General features: G+C 42.5%; 1 protein-coding gene across 3 annotated transcripts in view; it reads right to left on the reverse strand.

Moving 5' to 3' along the window:
- The window catches only part of FGD5 (FYVE, RhoGEF and PH domain containing 5), a 119,748-nt gene that overhangs the window by 72,877 nt on the left and 23,558 nt on the right, over nt 1-23,313 (reverse strand). The gene's annotated exons all lie outside the window — the stretch shown is intronic.

Raw genomic sequence — 23,313 nt, forward strand, 5'->3', positions numbered from 1 at the left:
TTGTTAAACCTTTGTCTGCTGAAGTGGAGGCAGTCTTCCCAATTTTATTACTGTGCAGGCACTCACATGCTGGATTCAGGTTGTCCCTTCATTTTGTCTTTCATATATGAAATAGGTGAAGATCTTGGTGTCTTACTATGTCATACCTCCTATCATTTAATCGTTCTAAAATCTCTGAACTTTATCCAATTATACATTAGCATTATCCCATTTACTAACCATTTTAGCACCAGTTTTTACTACCAGCCAGTTTTAGTACTGTTCTTGGTACTGCAACACAAGACTCAATATTCCAGCACTGGCAAAAGAAGTGCCAAGTATACCAGTGGTAACACCCATCTATTCCTACCTGACTTTACTGTGTTTTTACATTCAAGGATCAGATCAGTATTTTTGGCCACAGTATCATTCTGGGAGCTTATATACAGCTTATACACCACAGTGGCCCCAAGCCTTTTACATTTCCAGGGGTAGGTTCCAGCGTTCAGCCAACAGGGCAAGTCTGTTGTCTTGAGAAACAAAATCTGACATCTCTATGTATTCCAGTAGTCATCTTGGCCAACCAGGTCGGTCTGTAATGTGGGCCTGGCTTACTCACTGTATATGATTTCTTTAGTTCTCATTTCCTCTGAAACATTATTCATTTGCTTTCACAGCACTGCCTCATCTCTTTATTTTTCTTTGATCTCCCACTTGGGGATCCCAGATGTGAAAAAATCCAAAGCTTCAAAGCCAATGCTAGAGTGACAGGATGCTGGGCAAAGATGGGTTAATGTAAGTGGGAGGGCAATGAAGAAAGAGACTCCCAAGGCCACTGGCCAGACTCATATTTCCTTTCGGAAGGGAAACTCCCTACATATCTGCATTCACTTCCAAGCTGCAAAGAGGATTCTGTGTCTCCCATGCAGGTGCAGTTGCCAGCCTTTCTTTTATGCCGCCAGCTTTTCCCTCATGCACAGAGTCAAGGAGCTCTCACAAGCTGCCCAGTGCATTTGCCATGGCTGGGCGAAGGGCCAAGCAGCGGCACTGTTCCTCACCATTGTCTTCTCTTGTTTATTATTACTGTCTGCAGTTTTTCAGTGTGGGCGGCATCACGGCACTTCCGAAAACCTGCCTAGCTACAACAACAAAGGGGCCTCAGCACAAGTGAAAGCAGGAGCAAGGCAGATACAGGAACAGCTCAGAAGGCTTATTAATAGTTTAGTCAGTCTCTTTCCTTACTTGCACAGCCTTTCTGCAATTTCTAATTGTTTGCCCCAGCACACGTGAAATTAAGTCCCTCCCTCCCTCCCTCCCTCCCTCCTTTTCTCTCTCTCTCTGATAAATCACTACATTATGTTAATGTAAGAACACATTATAATTTGGGAAGAATGCCTCAGTATATTAGTCTGGTAATCATTATGAATGGCATTATTAAAGGCTCATACAGTAGCAAGACTTGCAATATTGCTGAACTGTTGCATGCACTTCATTTATAGTAGGCCTGCAGTCCAGTGGCACTGGCTTGTGTTTAAAGAGAAGTCCCAAAATGTTATGGGTCTCATTTGCACATGGGATGGGCATAGGCATGTTTGTGCCACCCTCTCCATCCTGCGCTTCTCCAGCCACTCCAGCAGCACTCAGGTCTTCACTTCTGAGACTGTTCTATATAGTCATAAAGCTCCTGGGCACTACACTTTTCCTGATACCCAGCATATGTTTTACTCCAATGAATCCACATCCTTTCATCCATTTTATATGTCTACGCTCTTGTGGTCTCCTAGCAATCCTAGCTCCCGAAGACTTGAACTGTGCCCAGGAACTGGTCACCAGGTGAAGGTGCGCTGGGCAGCTTGGTATTCACTAATCCCACTGCCAGGTGCCTGGAGGAAAACACCAAGGATGCAGGGATAGGTGGCAGATGACTTCTGAGGCACAACAGGTTTTGGGAAATTTTATAAAAGGATGATATGGAGAGTAATTTTAATGCAGGGCAAGGTCTTACACACAGAACAAAGCCTTCAGGTATGCCCAAACAATTACCATAAGCGCATATTAAGTCTTTTATCTTAGTACAAGCCGCTGTGCACCCTGTGAAAATCACCTGGGCATGTTTTAGCACTTTCCAAGAGACTATGTAGGTTGCTTTTGATGTTGGTATAAACTGCCACTATTGGACGAACCTTGCAACTTGGTATTAGAGAACAGAAAAATAAACTGCTTTATTAAGGTAATAGAGTCACCAAGATTAATGAGATGTAACCACTGATCATGACAAGAGTCTACCTCTAATACTAGGGAAATAGTCCCAGCCAACTTTATGTACTGCAGTTCTTCTAAAGCAGTTTAATCTCCATTGATCACAGAACCACAAAATGGCTGAGGTTGGGAATGGAAGGGACTTCTGGAGGTATCTGGTCCAACCCCCCTGCTCAGGCAGGGCCACCTACAGCCAGCTGCCCAGGTCCATGTCCAGGCAGCTTTTGAATATCTCCAAGGATGGAGACTCCACAATCTCCGGGGGCAACCTGTGCCAGTACTCGGTCACCCTCAGAGTGAAAAAGTGTTTCCCGATGTTTGAGGGAACCTCCCGTGTTTCAGTTTGTGCCCACTGCCTCTGGTCCTGTCACTGGGCACCACTGAGAAGAGCCTGGCTCCATCTTCTTTGTACCCTCCCTTCAGGTATTTATATCCATTGATGAGATCTCCCCCCACTCCGAGCCTTCTCTTCTGCAGGCTGAACAGTCCCAGCTGCCTCAGCCTTTCCTCACAGGAGAGATGTTCCAGTCCCTTCATCATCTTTGTGGCCCTTTGTTGGACTCTTTCCAAGGTTTCCATGTGTCTCTTGTACTGAGGAGCCCAGCACTGGACACAGCACTCCAGGTGTGGCCTCTCCAGTGCCGAGTAGAGGGGAAGGATCCCCTCCCTCAATCTGCTGGCGGTACTTTTTCTAATGCAGCCCAGGATACCATTATCCTTCCTCTGGGCACCTTGGTTTTAGGTGTCTGTGAAGTACCTTTCAGTGTGGTTTTGTAAAGAATAACCCTTTTATGGGCAAACAATAACCTAACTTTATAAAGCTATGGTAAAGCAGAACCACCGAATTAAATTGCAAGCTGCAACCCAGGATAACACGAGGAGAGAACTCTGTCGGACAGGACAGGGATTGCCAGCCCATTTCTCTCAGGACATGTGTCCAGATCACAAACCCCACAGTCACAGGTGGTACTTACTGGTTCCCAATGACAGTTTCTGAGAGCACCATTAGTACACAATCTTAAAAATGCACACAAACTGAGATGAGAAATTACTTTCTGTAAGAGGATACAGAAACACTGAATTAAAATAACAACTGTTGTATTTGAGAAGCAGCTCCATTTCAGGAACTGTGTGATCTTTGCCTGTGAGTTTCTAACATGCTCTTGAATGAAAGGCTCTGTGAAATTGTAAGATGATACAGGCTAGGAAAGAAAAGTGAAGTCATGGGTGCAATGATCTCATGAACCAAGAATGGAAATCATAGAATCATAGAATAGTTTAGGTTGGAAGCGACCTTTAAAGGTCATCTAGTCTGACCCCCCCTGCAATAAGCAGGGACATCTTCAACTATATCAGGTTGCTCAGAGCCCCATCCAACCTGGCCTTGAAAGTTTCCAGGGATGGGGCATCTACCACCTCTCTGGGAAATGTGTGCCAGTGTTTCACCATCCTCATCGTAAAAAATTTCTTCCTTATCTCTAGTCTAAATCTACCCTCTTTTAGTTTAAAACCACTACCCCTTGTCTTATTGCGACAGGCCCTACTAAAAAACCTGTCTCCATTTTTCTTATAAGCCCCGTTTATGTATCAAAAGGCTGCAAAGTCAGAGGTATCAGCTTATATTATCTCATGGCAGTTCTCTGCAGAGCTCAATAAAGTTATTCTAGAAGACTATCTGACAACTACATTCTGTCTTCCTGATACTGATTTGGACAGCATCATCTCAGGCAAAATCAAGTGAGCTCACTTAAGCAGTTAGAAAAACATCATTCCAATGCACACCCTGATAGAAATCCAAGAATTTGTTCAGCTATTTTAAAGTATATTGCAGGGAAATGCGGAAAACAGCTACAAGCAAAAGATTGTAATGCTGATGCTGCTTCTCTGCTGGTAACAGGAAAGTGCAGGTGGGATTTGTAAAGTAACCTAAGGAAGTTAGGCACTAAAATCCCATTGAATTCCAGTTCCTTTAAATATCTGGAAGTGCAAGCTTATACTGCTGAAGGTGATTTTAGCTAGTTTTGTGCTGAAATACTCAGCAATGTTCTTGTGGTTAGTTATGATATTTCATCTACTATGGTGTAAAGTAAAAGGAGCTAACAACAGCCATGTTATCGTAATGTGGTTCAGTTGCAGAAACTTTGGAAAACACTCCACCTAGATCTGTCCATCCGTGCTCTGAAACTGCTCTTGAAACATGTTTGGAACAGACAGTAGCTTTTCAAGGTGAATCCAGTGTAATTCTCAGCTGTCCTAGACATGCAGGAGACTCTCTTTAATGGGATACCAATGTCTTTTGACCTCTCTTGATTTCATATTTTGTTACCATCATCTGGGAACTCTGAAAATGCTATGTAGAATCATGGAATGCTTTGGTTTGGAAGGGGCCTTTAAAGATCATCTAGTCCAACCCCCTGCCATGGGCAGGGACATCTTTCACTGGATCAGGTTGCTCAAAGCCCCATCCAACCTGGCCTTGAACACCCAATGATGGGGCATCTACCACTTCTCTGGGCAGCCTGTTCCAGTGCCTCACCATGCTCATAGTAAAAAATTTCTTCCTTCCGTCCAATCCAAACCTACACTCTTTCAGTTTAAAACAGTTGCCCCTTGTTCTGTTACCACAGGCCTTGGTAAAAAGTCTCTTTCCATCTTTCTTGTAAGCTATTTTATAACTTAAGCCCCCTTTATATACTGAAAGGCCACAGTGAGGTCTCCCCAGAGCCTTCTCTTCTCCAGGCTGAACAACCCCAACTCTCAGCCTTTCTTCACAGGAGAGGTGTTCCAGCTCTTTGATCATTTTTGTGGACCTCCTCTGGACCCGCTCCAACAGGTCCATGTCTGTCTTGTACTGGGGCCCCAAGCTGGATGCAGTACTCCTGGTGGGGTCCAAAGCCAGAGGTAATTAGTATTTGCTCTCCATTTATTATCGCCTCCCAAACTACTTGCATGTTTCATGTAAGTAATTGCATTGAATGGGTCACTCCTAGTTTATCCCTGACCTCTCTGAGAAGATACTGCATGTCTCTGCATTGCTTTTGTTTTGGCTTCTGTCCTGCAGAATAAGGGATCACTTCATTCTGACTGCAATCTTGGACTTGTCATTACATTCACATTTAGGGCAACTGTTGAACCTGTAGAAGATGGGATCTCCAGGTAAATACAGTCCTCTGTAAACTTCCTTTGGTGCACTGCCAGAGTCCAGTTAGTGTCAAGTTGTGCTGTTAACTAATTGTCTAACTGCATTTCCAAGTATGAAAATCCTGAGCTCTAACCATGACTTCTTTGTCATGATCAGTGGAGCCCTTAATTAATGTCTGGTTTATAACACAGAGAGACATTGGGTCCTTTGGATGCAAAAATATCTTGCTGTGTTTAAACCTCACACTTCAAATTGTTGCAACTCAATCAGATAAGAGAATCATGAAATGATTGTAAAAGGAAGCGGTTTGTGTTCAGGCCTTAATTTCCTGATGTTCACAAATGTGGGAATTGGGTATTACATTCCCAGGTGCTAATAATGCTTAACCAGTAAGACATGATGTTACATCAGCTCTCTGTCTTCACTGCAGTTTGTAACCTCTTTTTCCACCAACTGTGGCCTGCCTCCTTCAAGGCAGGCTGCCCTGAGAAGTTAACCAGTGTATTTGGGTCATAACTCTAGCTCAGTGATTAAAATCTATATTCCACCCATCTGCCCCCAGTCCCCTATTCACCTGGCTGAGCATTTCTGTAGTTCCCATATCCTTAATAATCTATCACTTAATTACACCATGAATCTAAACATGCTTTTAAGGTAAGGAGACCTATACAAGCTCACATGTAACCCATGTGCCGATGGGTATGAATTTTTTCAGGCATCTGCTTTTGGTTTTGTTCTTTCCACAGAAAGAATGTTTTTTTGATTTTATGCTTTCTCCTGTCATTTCCCTGACTCTGCCCTCCCTCCCTCTTTGAAAGAGTGAGCAGCAGGGGTTGCAACTTTGCTAGGAAAGCATGATGATCATGAGATTTTTCTTAGTCAAAAAGTTGGACAGACCCCATGAGATGTCTCCAGCATAATTATCTTCATGACCAAGTGTCTTCTGCAAATGTCAGTGGCATTATTAGGAAGTCTGGTTAAGGGTAAGAATTCATTAACCGTCATAAGATATAAAGTGAGGCTGAGTTTCAGAGGAAGTGCTCTTTGATTTCTGGTGAAGGAGGGGCTGAGCAGTTCCTGATAAGAAAACCCAAGCAATTCCTTGTATTTCACAATGAAATGGGTCTAGAAGTGATGACAAAAGTCAGAGACAGGACAGAATATGGTAAACTACCTCCAAATCTGTGATTAGGTCATTGCAACTGGGGATGCAGGCCAGGTTTCATAGTAATTGCCACCTTGACGGGGCAGGAACAAGTGGAGGAGTTTGACAGAAGGAGTGAAGTGTGAACAGGTACATCTGAAGACATGATCAGTAAAGACTGTAGTTATGCACCTCACCAGCTAGTCTCAGTGGTCTGACTTACAATCTTTGCTGCTTGCATAAACCTGGAACACAACAAATTGCTACTTGTCCCAGGCACTTGCTATTTCATTTGCTTCTTCCCTTGAATCCAGATCAAGCAGGACTGTGCTACTCCCTGATAGCTGATTAGGAACTTACCTTCTGCCTTTTCTCAGAAGCCTATTCAGAACTGATACCAGCTGCTGCACTGAACCTACAGTAGCTTGAGCTATCAGTGCTGCGGCATTTCTCAGCTCAGCTGCCACCTGGTTGTTCCCTAGCACTCAACTAAGAAAGGCAAAATGTCTTGGTGTTGCCATCCCCACAGCACTGGTATGTAGGGTTTGCCTGTGAATCCATCAAGTCTAGAAACCCAGTACCACAAGAAACCCTCATACTTTGAGGGCAGCAAAATACACACAGTGTATAAAAAAACCTTCCTGATCATTGTGGATAATCAGTATGGATTGGCCACAAGTCACCAAGATGGTTTTTTGGAAGCAACTACTATGTTCCTGTGCTGAATTGCAAGGAAAAAACCCACAACATCTGACAGCAGAGTATTATTTGTTCTTTCACTAAGTTTATTGTCAGACTCCTGCAAAGAAAATGTCCCTCTAATGGGTCTGAGAATGTGGATAGATAAATAAATTGATCTGTCACAAAAGGGTATCTAACCTTCATTTTCCCTCTTATTCCTCGTCAAAGCCCAGTGTCTTTAAAGACCGGCCATAACAACATCAGTGTTTATTGAAACAACATGGTTGTTCATCAGCTACAGCAGTTTTCTCTTCCTCCCTCAGAGTTCAAATGGATCCTGGCACTTTGTGTGACTTACAGGGCATATCTAAGTGCATATGAGATAACACCATGCCAAATTCATTATCTTAAACTACACCTGCAACAAGGCTAAGATTTTCTATTAAATTAACCATTATAATTATGCATATATAATCTATAATTATATATAGTAATATATATGAGTCATAAACGTTCAAAACCTTGTGTTTCTTTATTCTGCTAAATGATATTTTTCTTTAGTTCATTAAAAGCACTGCTAAATAAACTTACTGTAAGCAATAAACTTTAATGCAATGGAATATGCCAATAAAAGTGTGGATGTGGAAAATAAGAGGAGAAATAGTCCCAGAGTTGGTAGTATCTCAATAGACACTGTAATCCCCAACTAATTCTCTTCCTTGTAGCAATGATATGGCTGAATGAGAGCAGATTGCAGACACATTATCTGATGCTCCTCCAGCAATTGTCTGTAATCATTCCAAGAGTTAGCCAGCACAACAAAGGAAGCAATGGGCCTTCTGGGACAGTCTAACCTTAAATTGACTGAATAAATGCAGGAGGAGGCAGTGTAACAAAAGTCTTTTATTTAGCTCCAGTTACATTTATAATTAGCAGAGCTGCTGATAGGTATGGAGTAGGGAGAAGCTGTGTAGATGCACTCTACTAGTTATCTATGTACCTTCACCTGTGAACACATATTGGTACATCTGGAAGAAGGTGTTCTGAAGTCTACAGACTGTCTGGTTATCCTGCTCCTATAGCGATGTTTACGTTTGACCTCAAAGGAAAAGGATCTGTGGACTGAGCGGAGGATGAAGCCATCAAGGAGAGGGAAGCTGAACTGATCATTGTAATAGCACTAGCTCCTTTATTAATAAAGTCGAGACACAAGTGTCTACTACCTATGATCCCTCCATAGCACAGGCTGGGACAAGTCTGAGCACAGATGCTATGTGCATGGAAAGTGAGGGAGCACTGTGGAGATCCACAACAGGTGTGAGAGGTCACAGAACATGATTCACAGACTGACAAATACTATATTTTGTCTAGCTTGAATGTGCAATTCTCAGAGACATACTTGCCCTTTTAGTTCCACACCTATCCTTCAAATGACCTTGCAAATTCTACCCCATTCCTCAGCAATGATCACATGAATTCTTTAGGATTTTTAGAATTTATTCAGTCAGCATTAGTGAGATGTAAAAATTTAACTGGGGGATTTAACAGTGGCAAAAATACCCAGCCAAGGTTATTATAACAAAGGCCTAGGAAGACCATGTATTTTTGTTTGCATAACAACAAAAATGCCCTTGGCTGTATGCTCATCTCTTGGCCACACACACAAGTGATGTCTTGTTTCCTCCTTTAGAGTCACCAACTGCCTCAAAAAAAAAAAAAAAAAAAAAAAAAAAGAAAGAAAGAAAGAAAGAAAGAAAGAAAGAAAAAAGCTGAGTTGGTGGAAATCTAAACTTAAGGCCTGTCACTTCCACTAAGTGATGTAAGTCCTCTGTACCAGTAAGGATCAGATTGCCTGCAGTTTGCTTTCAATGAATCTGTACATCAAGTGATGCATCCTAAAGAAAGGCTCATAAATCTCACTTGCTTTCTGCTTCATGGTCTATGCTCCAGCAGTGATCATGAGGGGAGAAAGGGAGTGCTCTTTACTGTAAGGTATTTATATTAATGTAACCCTGGAGCTCTCAGTTATGCTTTATGATACCTGTGGAGTATCCATCCTTTCCATCAAGAGGCTCTTTATACATCTGAAATGCAGCTGGTTAGGCTGTTAAGATGTGCTGGCAATGTCCCTTCGACTGCCAGTGCAGTAGGTCCATCACAGTGTCTATAAGGTATGATCATGTGTGTTGGGGCAGGCTTAGAATATATTTCTGCCTTGCAACTGAACCTGCTCAGATGGTGTAAGTGTGCTAGAAATTTGTTGGTCAGTCAAGAGCAATTCAGCATCTCCCTGAAGCAGTGAACATTTGTGCGGGGTTCAGATGTTGTGCAGTTTTAGTGCCACAGTGATTCCCTTCATGTTAATCATATGGGAGGGAGCAGGCCAGTGGGAGACTCCTGTGATTGGACCCATCCCCAGGGCAAAGCAAGTGTGATGTGGCCAGCGAGGACATCCAGATTTCCCCATCCCAGTTCCTGAGCACCTCCTTCATTCTCATGTGTCCCTTCAGGGACAGGGGACTTCTTCTAAAATTGGATTTCAGTATTCCAAAATGCAGTTTCTGGAGAAAGAGACTGAGTGGCTTATCATTAGTCACCAGATTGTAACACACCATCACCAGCTAGCCTGAGTTAGCTTCCTTGGAGTAAATTGGTTTCTTTTGGAAGTAGCTTTCAACATAATTTCAGTGTAAAGAATGGTAGGAACAAGGGCAGCACTTAAGGAACCTCTGCTGTGTTCATATTTGAACCAAACCCATAATTTGTCTCCATAAGGTATATACAGCGTAAAGGATGATCCAAGCTAATAATACTCAGAGGTCAGGGAAAGGATACCTTGCTTAATGATTTCCAAAAACAGAGTCCAGCGTGTGTTCAGGTTTTAAACATTGTGGCAGCATTCAGCTAATAACAACCGGATTACCTCCCTGCCTCTTCCCTGTTGTCTTCCACTCCACATCCTCAGTCAGTGCCAGGACAGAGAAAGACAGGAGATTTGACACTAACTTTAACAGGATTTGAAAATTAAAAAAAAAAAGAAAAAAAAGGACAGAACCTTTTTTTCTAAAGATCTTGCTAATTTCTTTTCTTTACATCTGTTGCAAACTGCAGATCAGATGATGCAACTTAATTACCACCAACATACTTGAAGGGCCGAAGAGCCCCCTCATTTATTTCCTGAAAATTTCTTATGGTTTCAAAAGTGCCTGCAAGTAAAGATCAAAGCAGTATTTGGTCCAAAATGTCACCACAAGATGAAGAAAGCAGTAGAAGAGGCTAGAAACCACATCCTTAGTCCCATTCCTACAGTGGAACAACTGCTATTAAAAGCTGGTTTTGCTGCTAACTATCAACACATGGCTCACCATATTCACTGTTTCCACATAGTGCAAATAGGAAGTAAGTGAACTCTCTGGGTTTCTGGGGTAAATGCTGACTTCTGCTCTGCCTTTTGTGCAGTACATAATGTCTTTTTGTCTAGGATGTTTCATCCATTCATTAGCAAAATTGCAGTTCAGGATTGCTAAAAGACAATTCCTTCAACTCTTCGCTAAAGAGAGGCAGTGGTGTTGAGTTCAGTTAGGCCTAGATCCACCAAAGCTCTGAAATGAATGTCAGTTATGACCCTAAACATTTTTCTGTGTGTATTGGTGATTGCATTGGCAATTATTTGACCTGAGTCAGCAAAACAGATTTGTAGGAACTACCTGGGAAGGTACAAACAGATGTTCTCTCTCCATGGGGTACGTCTTCTACAAGTGTAACCTCCCTGAAGCCAAGTGAGTGGTGATGAGCTTGACACATCAACTCAGAATCAGATATGCTCATTTACAAATGACTAGTAAATTGCTGCCATAACCTTCCCATCCATAGACCCCAGCCCGTGCTCGTTCTGACTTCTCTGTCATAGGGATCTTAGCTCATAACTGGATGTAATGTACTAGATGCAAGAGGGAGACCAGAATCTCACCTGGACACAGCTGGGTTAGGCAAAGCCCACATATATAAAATCCCCTCCGTCCAGTGGGGAGGGGAAAAAACCTCCACCCCCAAAAAACCTTCTATTATTGCACCAAATGGATTGAATGCAACTTTTTTCTACATGCAGTATCCCTATACCTGGCTTTATTTCAAGCCACATGCCCAGCAGTTACTAGTTCAAACTCTGTCTTTCTCAGACAGTGACATCCTTATTGCAAAAAATTAAAATCATATGAACTCAATGCAGTGATGGTAACTGGGGTGCTGAATGACCCTATTGTGTTAAAACTGCTTATTTATTTTCTTGTATCCATTTGTAAATGATTTTTTTTAATTCATTCTGCAAAAGGAAGGCTCATTACCGAAGGATATTAAAGTCCAAATGCATTTAAAGCCAATAAAAGGAAATGCCTATTAGTGTAATATGTGATCAGCCAGTCAGTTCCCTGTTATGGCAGATCATCAAGGCAAATATTGCAGCTGAAGTCTGAAAGGGGCAGGAAAGACATGATGTCTGCTAATAACATACATAGCCTGACAAGGCAAGGTAACACAGGGATAATCACATTTCACACGCTGAGGCATAAGCTGTTTGCCTGCCAAGGCCAGAAAGGAGTTCTTCCTGCCACAAACATTTCAGTTTGAATTTTGCTCTTTCTTGCATTGGTGTGGTGCAGGATATAGGACAGGGTAAGAGGATTTTTGGTCAGGTGTGTAAGGCTTTTGCTCTGTTCTGAACAACTTTAGGGACAAAACTCTCCCACCTTCAACCACTGCTCCTGGAGGTGCTCACAGACCAATGGTGCTTGTGCAGGTCTAGTTCTGGAAGGGAGTGCAGGCAGTGAGCAGCACACAGGGGTTTGGGCTCCATCTCAGGGAATGTCCTCTGACCCAGCCTGGGGCAGTATAAGTAGGGGAGGGGTAATAGAAAGCCTGACAGTGAGGTTTCACTAGCCATGTCCCAGGTGTGCTGGGATGGATGGGCTGCTCTTGCTTTGAGGCACCTGCATAACCTGCATAGCCAATCCCAGCCACATGTACCCTGAGGCACACCGCTGCCTGTGAGCACCACTCTCCTCCCCAGTCCTGCAGCTTTAAACCACTAGAAAAAAACAAAGAAACAGTAAAAGCTGGACATGCCTGAATACAAAACACTGCGTCCTTGGGCCTCAGACAAGTGGCACACCCCCTCCCTCCTCTCCCAGGCGCGCTGGAGAGGCAGTGAGCTGTGGCAGCCTCAGCTTGTGCTCAGCCTGGCCCTCCGGCCCTTGTCCTGCATTTCCTGTAAACAGGGAACACTTCCTCCCCAGAGATGACCTGGCAATGAACTAGCGAGGGCTGACGCTCGGCCGGACCGCACCCAACGCCCCACCATGCCAGAAGGTACAATGGGGTGGCTGATAATACATAATAGGTTATTAAAGGCAGCTCTGCCCTTTATAGGCTCCCTTGAGCACATTATTTACATCGCATGTCAGCCACCACAAAGCTTTTACTTTCATTAAATCAGTAGCTTCACAGGCACCCAGAACTTTTCTATCCAACAGCACCAGCAGAGGTTTTTCTTAAGGCATCAGCACAGCACTTCTTATGCTTCTCTTTTTCTTCTTTCCCTTACTAAATCACAGCCCTGTTGTTCTTCAGCACCCTATTGTTCCCCATCTCTGGTAACCTTTTGCTATGCTGAATCCTTGCAATGCTTGCAAACCTGAACTGAGGGGGGCAAAATGAAAACCCGAGTGCTTGGCAGTGACAAAAGTCTCCGTTTTGTGCTGTGAAACTCTTCTTCCTTCCCAGACTGTGCAGGCCATACATCTGCATCATGTTGAAACTTTCCATACTGCACATCTGTCAAGGGACAGAAGATAACAAGGAAAACATCCACTAATTATCAGGATGAGTTTCAAGTGATTTGCTGAGCAACCCCTAGTCACAGCACAAATGGCTTCTGACAATGAAAGCACTCAGCACTTTTGCCCTATTCTCCTCTATAAAATGACTTATCTTAGTGACAGTCTGACTTCGGATACAGTGCTGTAAAACTGGGAGGAATTCACCCCGACTTTAGTGGAGTCCCTTTATATTCATACTTGTGATCTTTGAGCAAAATAAGACCCTCTGATTTCACTCTGAACCCCCTGTAAAACTTATTCCTCTCATAAGTAGTGACAATTTAAGCCAACCACCTAGAACTGCATTAATAAGGAGAAGGAAAAGATACTTCCTGCAAGAAGTGACATTCAGCTAGTAATCTGATGGTCTTCTCAGAGTATGAGAAGTACACCTCTGTGGGGAGACCACTATCTGGGAAGCAAAGCTGAAACCCCTGCCCTACTACAAATTATTTTTTATTATCTTTGGCATGTTTCGTAACTTCTTTGTGCTTTGGCTGTCATTTGTGTAAAGTGGTTAATCCCAGAGCAATGTCATGTTTAAAATACAGGTAAGACTGAAGGCTTTGGACACTGTAGATCCCTACCAGCATCTAAAACAACTGCTCTGTCCATCTCCCTTGGGGCACAGTTTTGCTTCTGTTCTTCCTGTTGACTGCAAACTAAAAGGGATTTCACTATTATGGTCCAGTCCTTACATCAAAGAGGTATGGGTACCCCCAGGATCATGCCCATGCTTATTTAAGTTAAGGCACAGAGTAACGTTTACATTCTTGTAGCCAAGCTGAGATACAGAAATCTACCTGGAGCCATTTAACAGTCATGTTTGCTATTGTTGCTGTTTTCTGCTGGGGGTGGGGGTTCTTGAGTTATAGGCTCTCAGTTGCTTTCAAGCAGCCAAGCTGGCACGATTTCTGCACAAAGGCACAGACTGGAGAAGAATACCAACAATGGAAGATTTAGGCAGTGCTACTTGCCCAAGGAATTACAATTTATAAAAAAAAATTGCAGGTAGACATTTCAGAAAAAGGTCTGCATAAATCATTCTGTGGGAGTTTCGCAAATGGAGCTAGGCAGAACAAAGGCATGTTTGTAACACACAGTGGACTCTCCTGGAGATGCTGAGTGTTGGTGGACTGGTTCTGCTGTCTTACAAGCATAATAAATAGTTCTAAAGTTTTAAATAGGTAAGAATCTGGGTCCAGATGTGTTTCGTGGCTGCACAAGGACGTTATTGACTACACTGAGCTACATAGAACTAGAATATCTTTAGAAGTCCTGTTCCTTAGTGTCTTTAGGTTTGTACAATACAGCAGCTGCTCTGTACTTCTGCACATATAGTCTTGAAACTCAGAGAACAGCTGGGACTACACTATTGATTCTGGAATCTAGCCTGGACTGAGATGTGATTAGGTGTCAATTAGGCAAATGTGATCATAACAGCAGTGAATGGATCCAACTCATTATAATCCTTTCAGAAGATCCAGCTTAGCATAATTCTTAAGTGATAGTAGAAGTGAAAACTGAAAGGAGGATGCCAGCTTGGAAATGGTGTCAGTGAAACGCCAACACAAAACTGAACTTGAATCAATCATCACTTGCTGCAGCCAGAATTTTTAGTGATCTACTTATTAATAGAAATCTGAATTCTTGGCACCTGATTCCAAAAGACGGCAGAACTGGTGGAAGACAGAGGGCTTGGTTTTGTAGTGGGAAACATTCTTGGATTTTTTTAAGCTGTTTGGAGTTGTGTTGGTAAATGACTTAAAATTAGTATTCCTAAAGCCTTTTAGATAACAGAGAAAATGACAGTTCCAAAGCAGGTAATGACAGTTCTCAGTTTTTCTTTTCTTTCTTTTAAAAAAGCAGATTTTATTCTTAAATTAGGAGAAGTAGCAGTAACACACCGCTAATACTTCACAAAGTCTGAATCTGCTACGATACTCAGATAATATATGAATTTCTTGCAAGTGCTGTCTTGCTTAGAAGTGAGGTTACAAACACCTTGCTTGATAATGAGTCTAAATAAGAGAATTATTTCTAAGCATTGTTATAGCATTACTGATTTCAATTTCATTCATGCATGAGTAGAACAACAGTTGGTTATGCACATGGGGAACAAGAGCAGAACATGGATTTCAAAAGTGGTATTAGGAACCGTAGGACACCCGTGATTTGTAAGTGGTATTAGGAACCATAGGACACCCGTGATTTGTAATTGCCACTTCCAAAGTGGAAATGACACTTGTAATGTATGGCTTTAAGGTGTCCCTTTCAACGCAGTAACATCAGTCTTTCAGATTCAGCGGTACGAGAGTGCCCAAGTGTGCAGTGTGAGTGCCTTCAGTAGCAGCTGGCAAGGGGATCTCACAGTGCTTTACATATTTCTGTCCTGCAATCAAAGAATTAACCTTGCAGTAACTCGGCACAAACCCTTCATTTGACATTATGCCTCAGGCTGAGAATGGTACTGAGGTTAGAGAGGAGTTAAGGGAGAGGTATAGGAACAGTGGATGCTGATAAGGTGTCAAACTGCATCCCAGGCTACCAACTCCGCAGAAAAAGAAAGAATGAACTAGTAGCTCCCATGCAGGATTGCATACATGTATATGCAACTGGCTTCAACTTAGGATAAATCAAAACATTAGTTTGGTTGGACTCTGTCAGGCTTTCTGAGACTTGATGAATGATTTTAAGGTTTCAAATTATTAATGGATCCCAAAAGTAAACTTTATGGACCCCAGAAGTAAACTTTATGGGAAAAAAGCCATAATGAGGTGGATTTATAGGATGAAGTTCAGGTGCTAATTTTAAACCCAAGAATTTTTATTTGGGTGGGGCCCTGAAGTGATATTGAACTTTTTCAGGACAAAATATTGTAAACCTATCTGCCTATTCCTTTCAAATTGAAGCCCTAAGATCTGCATTCTGCATTTGCCTCAAAACAGCCAAGTCCATCAAAGTTGCTAGAGCAATGTGAGAAGGTAAAAAAATACTATTTTCATCTGGAGGCTTGCTTGATTTTAATGGAAAATGGAAAGAGAATTTTTCATGGCACTCAAATGACAGGTAGATTACAACAATGACACAGGTACACAAGACCTTGTTGCTTGAAATCAGATGTTTACCACTCGTGTATCTTTATTGTTCAGCTCCAGAACTGGAATACTGATATAAAAAAAGTCCCAAAGCTTGAAACCTTAATACTTATATGTTAAAGGTATCAGGGAATCTCTTTAACTGGGGCTAGAACTTTCCTCTGCCACATGTATTAAGGCAACACACAAGTCTTAATGCCTAGATAGACACACAATTTGTAGCAGACTTCCTGACCTAGGAGTAAGAGGAGTAAAATATGCCTTATAAACTGTGGGGAACAAGAAATACGCAGAGGAATAAGCTCTGTTATGAAACAGCACCCCAATCCGACATGGGTAGAGGAACAAGCCTCAGAAGCATTTTAAATAGAGCTTCCCTAATTCCTCGAGAGAGCTTGAAAGTGTTCCTCCATCCCCCCACGGATCAAATGACCCCATGCTTGCAGCTCCCACACAGGCTAAACTAGCACTGATAGTGGCACCCTCATTGAGTTTGCTGATGTGGCAGAGAGCTCAGCAGACAGACCAGCATGGAAAGTGCAGCCTAACCTTCTGCTCTGAGGGCAAGCAGAAGCAGCCAGCAATATAAGTGGCATCAGAACTGTCAGCCCAGGGAGCCTGTGTAATGATGTGGCCAGAAGCCATGGCCCAGTTATGACAGCTTGAAGCAGGACTACAAAAGACAAGAGCTGGCCCTCGTCAAGCAATTTTCTGTGGCTTAATCTTCCTTCTATCTCTGTAATACAGTGTTCTATGTGCAGGCAGATTTAGGATTTGCTCCACATTTATTGGTTCATTTTCCAGGGGGCAAAACTCTTTTCTCTTTGTATGGTATATTATAGTCAGAGATCTGGCAGCATAGCTGTAGTATGGAGAGTCAGGCTGTGCCTCCATTACCATTTGACCAATAAAGCTAGTGTGCATGGCCTGGGTCCTCAACCTGAAACTAGCTCCGCACCAGAAAAGTGAATAGGTTTTGCCCATTTAGCTGTCTGAATGGAGTCAAACAAGCCCCTAGAACAATGTAGAGGAAGAGGACATGGCCAAGGTCAAGGAGGAGGATGGGACTAGGCAGTAGTGGAATAGATGAGCTTAAATTGTTTTAACACCATAGTCTGGGCTTTAATGTGGGCTGCACAAGGCCACGGGGCCATGGGGGCTATACACACACCAGTGTGTCCTCGTGTGTGCACAGTCCTGCTTACCTCTGCAGTGTATTCTGCAACCACTTTGTGCTGTTTACTTTTCAGAGTGCACCGTGGGCAGGAAGACCAGTATATCATACAGTGGATCAGAGAGGAGACCGATGCAAGGAAAGGTAGTATTGAAATGAGCCATGGAAAATGCAGTGAAGCTGCCTACTGTCTTTACAGATTTGAAATTATCCAGGTATGTCCTGTTACCATCTTGTGTTGTGATTCTCTGCAGCTGCCCTCTGCCTGCTGCAAAAAAGCATGGCTGTTCTCTCCCTACTCTGGGAACGAATGTACACCAGTAGAGTAAGAGATGTGGTAACCTGAGTGATTCACCCACTCCTAGTGGGTTGGCTACATGACTGACATGGGGAAATAGCTGGCTGATATGGCAAAATCACTGATATGCTCAACAACCCCTTGGCAGACAGGCATTGCTTTACAAACTGTGGTGTTGAAACCACTGGCAAAAAAGGTCACTGTGAAAGGTCACGAGGTAACTCTAACCACTCTGAAAAGATCTTGTCTGGCCCTATACCATATGGTGTAGCGTGATGTTTTGCAGCAGGTATGCTGTTCTCTGACCTAAACAATCTGTTCACTTATCACTGAAATGAAAATCAGTATTTTTAAGTAGGTGGTGCTCCAAGACTTTCCAACAAATCTTCCCAACTTTCCATCATGGTCCCATTCTCTGAAGTCCCTGGCCTGTCACACAGATTTCATGGTTCAAGTGATGCCATGTTTATCTATGTGAAAGATCCTCAAATACCTTTTAAAATAGCGTCCTGCTATAGTATTGCTCCTCTTCATGCCTTGAAGCTTTTTGGTTGAATTGTCATCCCATTCACGCAGCTTTTCATCTGAGACACTTACTTCTACATAGACTCTGAAAGTCAAACACTCTGAACTCCTTCACAGCTTAAAGCAGTGATGAAAAAAGTATTTTATCTGCTACATGTAGAATGGCAAACTCTGATTACTGCAGAATCTGGACTGTTAGTTCAGTTTGTAGGGAACTTTACCAGGAGACAACTGTTTTAATTTGCTGCAACATCTGTAGCTTAGAAATTTATTTTTGAGCCTCAGAAAACTGAAAATAAATTATTTCAGATGTTTTATTTTTTTAGATTAAAATTAAGCAGAACTGTGTGCATTTTTGGTTGCCCTGAGACCAAAACCTGTGGGTATTTCTTTCTCCGTATGGCTGGTGTTTTAGGCACTGGGTTGTGAGAAATTCAGAATCTAACTCCCAGTGCTGACTGATTCAAAGTGATCTGGGATGAAAACCAGACCCAGGAGAAGCAGAGACTGGGTTTTCTATATCTTGGGCTACAGCATATAGGAGTTTCCCTTAAACTTTGTCAAAACAGATACATTGTTCACATAGAATGCTTTTGTGAATTTTTCCCTTTTGGAAAATGTTTCGGCTTGCTCTATTTTCAGGTGCTAGCCTGAATTATCAGGGCAGTCAAATCATAAACAGCTGTTCAGATCCTCAGACGTACACATCAAAAGAGCATACCAATGAACCACAAATAAGCATCTGGCACAATATCGTTTTCTCATCCAGATTCCACTTATATAGTCACTTTTCTGACTATGACACATTTACTAATGTTTTTCTGACTATGAGTTCTGAATCCAGTTAGAAAAAGATGATACATTTCACAAAAAGAAACTGTCTGATGACATGGCACATATCGTAGATCAAAAATCAGGGGTATGTTCCTGATTATCCTTTCTTTGTTTATTTTTGGCAGTGTAACCTAGTCACTAAAACTTGGAACCAGAGTCTTTATGTTCTATTTTCGTTTTATTGCCAGTTCGTTATTCCATACTTTCCATGAAAAATACTCACAGTAAGTTCAACATAATGAACACCATGCTGCCCTGCAGGACTCTTAAGATGGAAGGGGAGTTGTCATTTCCCTGTACTAGCAGGATCAGTTGCTTTATCAACACCATACAGCCAGGTCTGGGAACAAACCAGGGGAAAAATGCAGTGAAGCTAGGGTCAGAAGGAAACCTGTCTAGATGACAATATTCCCTATTAAAAAAACAAACAGAACAAAGTATTTTTGGCTTGAGTGACACTCAACAAACTCCACTCTTACCGCTGTCAGCACTACTCCAGCTGTTTGTGTTGCCACACAGGAATTCGTACAGATTATACAACCTTTCTTGCCATTGACCAAAACGTCCTTTACTCTTGAGGGCCATTTTCATAGATGGTCAGCCCTGGCCTAAATCTCTCCCACAGAGACTTTCTGAAGCAGTGGTAGTTTGTGCTAAATGTGTCTTAGCCTCATGCTAAGATCCCCAACATCATTTTGCTACTAGGAAAGAGTTGGGGAGTCTTAGACAGCAGATCCCTTGAAACATAAGCTGAAAACTGAGCTGTCTGTTGCTCTCAGGCCAGCAAGCATATGCTTGTCCTGTCATTTGGTCATGGGGTAGGAAAACATTGAAAAATGCAATCACCTTTTTCCTGCATCATTGTAATAGTGCTTCTTAGTGCTGGTGCTGCAAGGTTCAGTGACCTCAGGCACTGTGAGGGAGACTGTGTCCGGAATGCTTCTCTCCCCCTCACAAAGACCAGTCCCAAACAAAGCAGTGCCCAGTCTCCTGAGTTTTAAAGTTCCTGAGCAACTACAAGCTGGGTGTGTATAAATACCTCCCTATCAGAAGGGCTGGGAGGTCTGGCAGCTTTTCCTATCAGTTTTCAGAGAGATCTGAGGACATATGAAAGGAACTGACGCTACTAAGAATCCTGTCTTCATGGTTGTCCTTCCAGCAGGGATTCCCTTTGGACTTGAAAGCACATATCGGATTTGAGACTCAACTACCCTCTAGCCTTACCAGGAAAACAAACGGAGCTCCTGGAATTCTAAACTAACCAAGACGTTGTATCTGGCTTTTCTTTCCTGACGTTTATGGGAAACATCAAGTGAACTGAATTTTCTTGTGTTTCAGAGATTCAGCCAGTTGTTAAAGCAGAATATTTCCAGAAGGAGAGAAATAGAGCTTAACTGCTAATGTGTAGGGCTGAATGAAAGTATTCAGTGGCTGTCCTCTCTCTCCTAAGACATCAGTTCCAGTTCCCAGATTAAAATTAGAGTTGGATGCAGTTTAGCTAGGCTGAGGCTTTTTTAGTTGAAAAATCAGGATTGGCATGATTAAAAATGTGTAGATTTGTGACATTTGGCTGGGAGTAATCTATTAATTAAATCTGCCCCCCCCCCCCCCCCCCTAGTTCTGGAAAATCAAAACCATATTAATTCTGCAATACAAAAGTATGTTTTAGTTCAGAATTTACTTCAGTATCTATATCTTTTTTTTTACTTGCAAATGAAACAATCAGAAAAAATGTTGGGTACTACAGATTTCCTTTATTTTGGGTTTGGTTTTTTTTTTTCCCTTGGAATTTTCAATTAGGCACACATATTTTATTTCTCTTGCTGCCACTGAAGCCATGTTTTTCCTTAGAACTGCCGTCAAATGGCAATATAAATTGTTTGTCCAACACAGTTTAAAATATGTTTTTACAGTTTTGCCATCTTACTATATGTCACTCTTACTGTGGCTGTTTACCCTGAGTGTATTCACTGTAATATTTTTGTTTCACTGCTATTGTCTGGATTTTTTAAGCCTGACAATGGGAAAGCAGGAAGTTTAAAGGAAAGATTTTGAGGTGCTCAGTTGTAGGTCACATATTGTCCTTATATATTTAAGGACCAGAAGATTTTACTTCACAGATGTATTGTACTGTATGCAGTCCATTACTTCTGAAGGCATGTGTCCTGGTTTCAGCTGGGATAGAGTTAACTGTCTTCCTAGTAGCTGGTACGGTGCTATGTTTTGAGTTCAGTATGTGAAGAATGTTGATAACACTGATGTTTTCAGTTGTTGCTAAGTAGTGTTTAGACTAAAGTCAAGGATTTTTCAGCTTCTCATGCCCAGCCAGCGAGAAAGCTGGAGGGGCACAAGAAGTTGGCACAGGACACAGCCAGGGCAGCTGACCCAAACTGGCCAACAGGGTATTCCATACCATGGGACGTCCCATCTAGTGTAGGAACTGGGGAGGGGGGCAGGGAATCGCCGCTCGGGGACTAGCTGGGTGTCGGTCGGCGGGTGGTGAGCAATTGCACTGCGCATCATTTGTACATTCCAATCCTTTCATTATTGCTGTTGTCATTTTATTAGTGTTATCATTATCATTATTAGTTTCTTCTTTTCTGTTCTATTAAACTGTTCTTATCTCAACCCGTGGGTTTTGCTTCTTTTCCCGATTTTCTCCCCCATCCCACTGGATGGGGGGGAGTGAGTGAGCGGCTGCGTGGTGTTTAGTTGCTGGCTGGGGTTAAACCACAACAGCATGTGTGCTAAGGAAGAGACCTTTCTGAGCTCTTCTAGCCAACTCTCAGAACTAGGAATGCAGTCTGATACCTGAAATGTAAGAGGGTCAACAAGCCTCACTGAGAAACTTTCATCAGACACACCAAACTAGCTATTCTTGAATAGGTCCACCTGCCTAGAGGGCCCATCAGGAAGATGTAATGGGTTAATACCTGAGTTTTGGGCCCAAATTTACTAAATGTGTTCAAGAGATAAGGACAACATGCCAACAGACTGAAGAGGTATTTAATTTGAGACAGCTGAGAATGGCTGGCTGGAGACTGCTGAACACAAATCCAAGCAACTATCACTTGTCTCAGTTCATCAGTACCTAGCTGTATTTCCTCTGAGAAAAAGAAGTCTGAGGACATCCCAGTGATACTGATAAAGCTCGTCTAACATGAGTCAGACAAAGCACCAAAAGGTGTTCACTGATGATAGGTCTAAATCTGCTTGCTCTAGGCCTTTGAAGGATAGCATGTAATTAACCCAGCCAAGTGAAAGGGTCCTTTTATAAGCTCTTTAAGAGGGGTCTTGGCAAAACAGACGGTTCCTCCTAAATATGTTCTTCCATCCATTAACTCTAATTGGTCGATTAAGATAAAATTAATTGTTGTATGCCACTGAACAGCAAATCTTTAAGGCAGTTTTTACATTAACCCCCCTTGGGTCCTGTAAAAGAAGAATTCTTGTGGAATAATTAAAAATGCGCTGTACATTATAAATAACTTTGCTGGGTGGCACAACAAACTGTAAACTACTAGATTAGATTTGCATTTAAAATGCAATAGCATTCTGTTGTTTTTTGTTACAAATCTAATCTAGAGATACACCCCATATCATTGAGCAGTGGATTCTGGAAAGGCACCAGAATTGTAATGTGCAATCTCTCATTCAATAAATCTTCTCAGTAAGGTTTTGGGGTGGGTGTAGGAGAGGAGAAAGGCATGCATAGAACACTCATTGACAGTAAAAGACCTGACCACTTCAAATGGGCTGCATCTTGCCAATCTGCAGTCTCATCATCCTGTCTGCAGTACATGCTTTTTTCTGTGTGGTGCTAGGAATGCTTAAATCACACCAGTATCACTTCTGCGCCCCATAAACATCATCCAGGGCAAATATGCAATACACAGCAAGCTCTACTCTTGTGTAACTCCAATGAAATGTATTTCTGGTTCATACAATGGAAACAGAGAAGATCAAGAAGTCTACCCAGGCTTATAAACCCGCAGGACATGAAGATGGCCGTGTGTACACGTTCCTCCTTCTCTGCACCGTAATTTAATCAGAAAAGTGGCCATCAGAATGGAGTCCAGCTGCTAATAAAGCCAACATCTACTGAGGACTTGGGACTATTTCCTGAGAGGTATATGGGACTGTGATTTCGCATAGACAAAGCAGGAGTTAAAACCAGCATGTTGTGGCTGAGCAGTGGCAGCCCTCTGAGGCTATGCTGGGATGCATCTGCTGTGTGTGCAGGACGGTGAGGTGCAATGCAAAGCTGTGCTGGGGGAGCATATTGCTTTCCTGACTACCTATACTG

This window comes from Aquila chrysaetos, chromosome 20 (assembly GCF_900496995.4).
Source record: "Aquila chrysaetos chrysaetos chromosome 20, bAquChr1.4, whole genome shotgun sequence".
Classification (NCBI taxonomy): domain Eukaryota; kingdom Metazoa; phylum Chordata; class Aves; order Accipitriformes; family Accipitridae; genus Aquila; species Aquila chrysaetos.